General features: G+C 30.2%; 3 long non-coding RNA genes across 6 annotated transcripts; 1 reads left to right on the top strand and 2 right to left on the bottom strand.

The window, feature by feature from the left end:
- The first annotated feature begins 287 nt into the window (after positions 1-287).
- Positions 288-4,964, top strand: LOC137578619 (uncharacterized). Of its 4 annotated transcripts, XR_011032720.1 has the most exons (12): positions 288-392; positions 525-580; positions 646-1,353; positions 1,490-1,604; positions 1,767-2,168; positions 2,301-2,356; positions 2,423-2,504; positions 3,299-3,384; positions 3,521-3,635; positions 4,332-4,387; positions 4,454-4,535; positions 4,673-4,964. It is a non-coding gene; the product is annotated as an uncharacterized lncRNA (long non-coding RNA). The 4 variants fall into 4 exon arrangements; XR_011032719.1 differs by having other exon boundaries at positions 4,454-4,964; XR_011032722.1 differs by lacking the exon at positions 1,767-2,168 and having other exon boundaries at positions 4,454-4,964.
- LOC137578620 (uncharacterized) lies at positions 588-1,756 on the bottom strand. Its single transcript, XR_011032723.1, has 3 exons — positions 1,712-1,756; positions 1,243-1,546; positions 588-1,183 (listed from the first exon to the last, which is right to left on the bottom strand). It is a non-coding gene; the product is annotated as an uncharacterized lncRNA (long non-coding RNA).
- Positions 3,389-3,810, bottom strand: LOC137578621 (uncharacterized). The gene is made up of 2 exons (XR_011032724.1): positions 3,741-3,810; positions 3,389-3,577 (listed from the first exon to the last, which is right to left on the bottom strand). It is a non-coding gene; the product is annotated as an uncharacterized lncRNA (long non-coding RNA).
- Positions 4,965-7,346: the final 2,382 nt, after the last annotated feature.

The following is a 7,346-nucleotide window of genomic DNA, read 5'->3' on the forward strand; positions in this document are numbered from 1 at the left end:
AATACTGTTGAAATAGTGGCTCAAATAATGGGAAGCAATAAATAGTGGCTCAAATAGTGGGACACAATAAAATAGTGGATCAAATAGTGGGAAACAATAAAATAGTGGGAAACAATAAATAGTGGCTCAAATAGAGGGACACAATAAAAATAGTGGATCAAATAGTGGGAAACAATAAAATAGTGGATCAAATAGTGGGAAACAATAAAATAGTGGATCAAATAGTGGGAAACGATGAAATAGTGGATCATATAATGGGAATCGAATAATGGGCCAGAAAAAAATAGAGGGACTGGGATAGAGAAGCCAATAAAAAAATGCAAGTCACATTATGAGCTGGATGTAAAAAAAAGGGTGTCGAAAAAAATTAAACTATTTTGAAAAGGAAACAGGTAACAATGCAAAACAAAAATCATATTGGAGTTTTTCAAAATAAATATTAAGTATAATTTTTAAAAGCTTGTATGAATTGCAAATTATTTAAATTTTTTAATATACCGTTTTTTAAAACTTTTTGTTTATAGGTGCTTGCTATTGCGAATAGCTCCAGACTATTATAAACAAATCAAAGAGCTGATGGGTAAGCATTTAATTTATAATTTCTATTATTATTGTTCTTGCAACATACATTCTTTTTTCTTACAGATCTCAAATAGATAGAAACAAACTTGAACCTAATAGCTATTCCAAGCTATCAGAATTTATTGGCGATATGACGAAAATTTTTGGTAACTGCCGCTATTACAACACAAAAGAGTCGTCATTTACCAATGTGTGTCGAAGCGCTTGAATTGTATTTTGTGCAAAAAATCAAAAGTGTTTGCAAAAATGTTGTTGGTCAATGTAATTGAAATCCTTCTCTTAGCGCTAAGCTGTTAAAAAGTGTCATCCGATTGTGTGGCGCATGAGCGATGTTTTTGTAAAATATTGTTACGTTTAATCTCACAGATTAATGTAAATACGGATTTATCTGTATATTTCTGAAGATTTTAAGGCGTTGCGGGCGTCATACATTGGGTTTGAAACATTTTAAAAAAACTTAACACAACTCGTAGGCGCCAACATTGCAAAGGCATGTTTTACCAATGTGGTCATAAGGATTAACATGACTCGATTGCTCAAACTGTCTGACATTCATTATTAGATTATTTGTCAATTTGTCTTGTAAACTCACTTCTTCGTTCTGCAAAGAAAATTAATTAGTCCGTCGTATGGATTGTAGAAAATGAATAATACACTTACCTCATAAAAGAAGGGTACAATTTTCTGAGGCAATAATTCACTGTTATGTAGAAACATGTAAAAAACCATATGCAGCATTGGCCATCTATGCAGGAGAGGTAAATTAAACAGGTAATTTTTGATTTGATTTGTTATTCTTAGATATAATAACATCAGATTCGTGATGTCATTATTAAATACATATATTTCGCTGACAAAAACGATAACGATTGGATTTGGACACATTCGTTATAATATTTAACTTCAGTTGGACACTTGTTGTTAGGGTGATATAAAAGCCATTGACGAACATCTTGATGACGAGCTGGATGTAAATAAAGGGAGTTGGAAAAACAAATTAAGAGATTTTGAAAAGGAAACAGGTAAGAACAGTGCAAGGCAAAAATTATACTAGTGTCTTTTAAAAAATATTGAGTATAATTTTTAAATGCTTGTATAATTTGCAAACTATTTATTTTTTATAATATACCGTTTTAAAACCTTTTGTTTCACGGTGCCTGCTATTCATGCTGCTATAAAAATAGTAATACTGTTGAAATAGTTTATCAAATAGTGGCAAATGCTGAAATAGTGGCTCATATAGTGGTTTGTCAGATAATGGCCGGTATAAAAATAATGGCAGTCGGATAATTAAAAATAAAATACCGGTAATAAAAATACTGTTGAAATAGTGGATCAAATAGTGGGAAACAATAAAATAGTGGATCAATTAGTGGTAAACAATAAAATACTAGGAAACTTTAAAGTAATGGCTCAAATAGTGGTGAACAATGAAATAGTGGATCATATAATGGGAATCGAATAATGGGCCAGAAAAAAATAGAGGGACTGGGATAGAGAAGCCAATAAAAAAATGCAAGTCAGATTATGAGCTGGATGTAAAAAAGAATGTCGGAAAAAAATTAAAGTATTTTGAAAGGAAACAGGTAACAACAGTGCAAAACAAACTTCATATTGGAGTTTTTAAATAAATATTAAGTAAAATTTTTAAAAGCTTGTATAAATTGCAAATTAATTAAATTTTTTAATATACCGTTTTTAAAACTTTTTGTTTAAAGGTGCTTGCTATTGCTAATAGCTCCAGATTATTTTAAACAATGCAAAGAGCTGATGGGTAAGCATGTAATTTATAATTTCTATTATTATTGTTCTTGCAACATACATTCTATTTTTCTTGCAGATCTTAAACAGATAAAAACAAACTCAAATTGAATAGCTATTCTAAACTATCAGAATTTATTGGCGATATGGAAAAATTTTGGGTAAGTGCCGCTATTTCAACACAAAAGAGTCGTCATTTTTTACAATTGTGTCGAAGCGGTTGAATTTTATTTTGTGCAAGAAATCAAAAGTTTTTGCAAAAACGTTGGCCAATATAATTAAAATTTTTCTCTTACAGATAAGTTGTTGAAAAGTTCTTTAAAGGTTATAAAAAATTGCAACAAATTTGTATAGATACCTTTACAAACAAATAAGTGTAATTTGTTTTTACAGTTGTTCAGGCATATGTATATATATTGAAAAGCTAAATTGATTAAACACATATATAACAAATTTGTATAGGTATTTTTTGGTAACATGACAAATGTTGCTCTGAATAATAATGACCTGATAATAAAACATACATGCATTTTTTATACTGTAACCGGTAAAATTTTACAAGCAGAATAAATAATAAATAAAACATTGAACCATGTATGACAATAATCCATTGTAAGGTCAAATTTGATACATCTGCTAAAAGTCTGCATTAATGTTATAGCTACACCAATATTATTACGTACTTAACGTGTGTTAAATAACTACTTTTTTTTTTAACTTTAGTTTAAAATTTAATTAATTTTGGTACTAGATTTTAAACAAATGTCTACCAATTGCTTTACAAATTGTCACAGACCTAAAAAAATGTACCTTATTGCTAACACACAATTGTTTCATTGCTTATGACAGCGACACAAATCAAATAGTTTAAAAAACGATAAATGCAACTGTGTTATCCAATTGTGAGGCGTATGAGCAATGTTTTAATAACATGTCGTTACGTTTTATTTCACAGGTTAATGTGCATACCGATTTATCTGTACATTTCTGAAAATTTTCTGGCGTTGCAGGCCATCTATGCAGGAGAGGTAAATTAAACAGGTAATTTTTGATTTGATTTGTTATTCTTAGATATAATAACATCAGATTCGTGATGTCATTATTAAATACATATATTTCGCTGACAAAAACGATAACGATTGGATTTGGACACATTCCTTATAATATTTAACTTCAGTTGGACACTTGTTGTTAGGGTGATATAAAAGCCATTGACGAACAGCTTGATGATGAGCTGGATGTAAATAAAGGGAGTTGGAAAAACAAATTAAGAGATTTTGAAAATGAAACAGGTAAGAACAGTGCAAGGCAAAAATTATACTAGTGTCTTAAAAAATATTGAGTACAATTTTTAAATGCTTGTATAATTTGCAAACTATTTATTTTTTATAATATACCGTTTTAAAACGTTTTGTTTCACGGTGCCTGCTATTGATGCTGCTATAAAAAATAGTAATACTGTTGAAATAGTTTATCAAATAGTGGCAAATGCTGAAATAATGGCTCATATAGTGGTTTGTCAGATAATGGCCGGTATAAAAATAATGGCAGTCGGATAATTAAAAATAAAATACCAGTAATAAAAATACTGTTGAAATAGTTGATCAAATAGTGGGAAACAATAAAATAGTGGATCAATTAGTGGGAAACAATAAAATATTAGGAAACTTTAAAGTAATGGCTCAAATAGTGGTAAACAATGAAATAGTGGATCATATAATGGGAATCGAATAATGGGCCAAGAAAAAATAGAGGGACTGGGATAGAGAAGCCAATAAAAAAATGCAAGTCAGATTATGAGCTGGATGTAAAAAAGAATGTCGGAAAAAAACTAAAGTATTTTAAAAGGAAACAGGTAACAACAGTGCAAAACAAACTTCTCATTGGAGTTTTTAAATAAATATTAAGTAAAATTTTTAAAAGCTTGTATAAATTGCAAATTAATTAAATTTTTTAATATACCGTTTTTTAAAACTTTTTGTTTAAAGGTGCTTGCTATTGCTAATAGCTCCAGATTATTTTAAACAAATCAAAGAGCTGATGGGTAAGCATTTAATTTATAATTTCTATTATTATTGTTCTTGCAACATACATTCTATTTTTCTTGCAGATCTTAAACAGATAAAAACAAACTCAATTTGAATAGCTATTCTAAGCTATCAGAATTTATTGGCGATATAAAAAAATGTTGGGTAAGTGCCGCTATTACAACACAAAAGAGTCGTCATTTTTTACAATTGTGTCGAAGCGGTTGAATTTTATTTTGTGCAAGAAATCAAAAGTTTTTGCAAAAACGTTGGACAATGTAATTAAAATTTTTCTCTTACAGATAAGTTGTTGAAAAGTTCTTTAAAGGTTATAAAAAATTGCAACAAATTTGTATAGATACCTTTACAAACAAATAAGTGTACTTTGTTTTTACAGTTGTTCAGGCATGTGTATATATATTGAAAAGCTAAATTGATTAAACACATATATAACAAATTTGTATAGATATTTTTTGGTAACATGACAAATGTTGCTTTGAATAATAATAACCTGATAATAAAACATACATGCATTTTTTATACTGTAACCGGTAAAATTTTACAAGCAGAATAAATAATAAATAAAACATTGAACCATGTATGACAATAATCCATTGTAAGGTCAAATTTGATACATTTGCTAAAAGTCTGCATTAATGTTATAGCTACACCAATATTATTACGTACTTAACGTGTGTTAAATAACTACATTTTTTTTTTTAATTTTAGTTTAAAATTTAATTAATTTTGGTACTAGATTTTAAACAAATGTCTACCAATTGCCTTACAAATTGTCACAAACCTAAAAAAATGTACCTTATTGCTAACACACAATTGTTTCATTGCTTATGACAGCGACACAAATCAAATAGTTTAAAAAACGATAAATGCAACTGTGTTATCCAATTGTGAGGTGTATGAGCAATGTTTTAATAACATGTCGTTACGTTTTATTTCACAGGTTAATGTGCATACCGATTTATCTGTACATTTCTGAAAATTTTCTGGCGTTGCAGGCGTCATACATTAGAATTTGAACATTTTGAAAAAACTTAATACAACTCTTAGGCACCAACATTGCAAAGACGTGTTTTTCCAATATGGTCATAAGAATTTACATAACTCTATGGCTTAAACTGTCTGACATTTTTTCTAAAATTATTTGTTAATTTGTCTTGCAAACGCACTTCTATATTCGGCATATAATATTGGTTATTTCGTCAAATGAATTAAAAAAAGTTGAATACTACGCTTACCTTACAGGAGCAGGGGTACAATTTCCTAAGGCAATAATTCACTGTTATGTAGAAACATCTAAAAACACCTATCTAGGATTGGCTACATATCCAGGAGAGTTAAATTAAACAGGTAAGTGATATCATTACTAAATATATGTATTTCCCTGACAAAAACGATAATTTTTGTGCTGGATATCCTGGCACAGCAGACACAAGATGTTTACCAAAGCCAACCTAAACACTATATATTTAAACTTACAATGTTAATCGAAATTCAACAGATTAACTAATCCAGTATCACTATGCTAATTCTTTAGATAGTTCAAAAACGAGTTAACGACTCTGCCAATCTATAAAACGGGACAAATGTACGCTGGATTGGATTTAAACACAATCCTTATGACATTTAGCCTAAGTTAGACACTTTTTGATATGGTAATTTAACGCTCATTAACAAACAATTTAATAATGAGCAGGATGTAAATATAGAGAGTTAGAAAAAAATAAGGGATTTTAAAAAGAAATTGGAAAAAAATTTGCAAGACAAAAATCATAATAGAGTTTCTTTTAATAATTATTAATTTTAATTTTTAAATGCTTTTATAAATTAAAAATAATTATATTTTATAATATACCGTTTTGAAACCTTTTGTTTCACGGTGCCTGCTATTGATGCTGTTATTTAAACAGTAATACCAACCTTTGCTGTAAACTAAATTAAACCTAACACGACTCTGTTAGTTTAACAGCGTACACATGTTAATTTAACAGTGCTCGCTTATGATGCTGTAGATTTAACAGTGATTGTTATCGATACTGTCAACTTAACAGTGTTCGTTATCGATGCTGTTAACTTAACAGTGCTTGTTATCGATGTTGTTAACTTAACAGTGCTAGTTATCGATGCTGTTAACTTAACAGTGCTCGTTATCGATGCGGTTAACTTAACAGTGCTTGTTATCGATCCTGTTAACTTAACAGCGCTTGCTTTCGATGCTGTTAACTTAACAGTGCTCGCTATTGATGCTGTAAATTTAACAGTATAGCCATATGTTTTTTAATTTAACAGAACTCAAAAAGAGCCTGTTAATTTAACAGTCTTACCATATGTTACTCTTAATTTAACAGTGCTCGTTTTTGATGCTGTTAATTAAACAGTGCTTTTACCTAATACTGGTTATTTAACAGGACTCAAAATGAATTGGTTAATTAACAGTGCCGTTAGATTTATCACTTTGCTGTTACTGGCAGAGTATAAATAGAGCGTACGTTGCATGTAAAAGATCACTCGCCATTGGGCGGCCGCGGTGCGCGTATGCATCTGCCGCCGATCAATGAAGGCAAGGCAATTAATGCTTGCAGAGCTTTTTTGGCGCACGATCAATAAATATCATTATTCGTGACAAAAAAAGCAATAATAGGCAAATCAACATCGGAACACTTAAACAAGATAACCGATCGTTTGCCGAGGAGTAAATCGGGAGTGATTGTATGCTTACAGCGCTACCGAGAAGAACGCAAGTTCTAATAGCTTGATTTGTTTTCGTGCAAATAACAGCAACATGCGGTTATTGTGCGTAACAGAGAAAGCATTTTGGGGCAAGCGACATTGGCCGACTTAAACAAGTTGGCCGGTCCCTTGTCAAGAATACATTACACTTAGTTTTAAGCTAACAGCCCTACCGAGACAAAATACTTCCGTCTTATATGAGCTAAATCAGGGTGGAAAGATAGGTTT

This window comes from Drosophila tropicalis, unplaced genomic scaffold (genome assembly GCF_018151085.1).
Source record: "Drosophila tropicalis isolate 14030-0801.00 unplaced genomic scaffold, ASM1815108v1 contig_611, whole genome shotgun sequence".
Taxonomy (NCBI): domain Eukaryota; kingdom Metazoa; phylum Arthropoda; class Insecta; order Diptera; family Drosophilidae; genus Drosophila; species Drosophila tropicalis.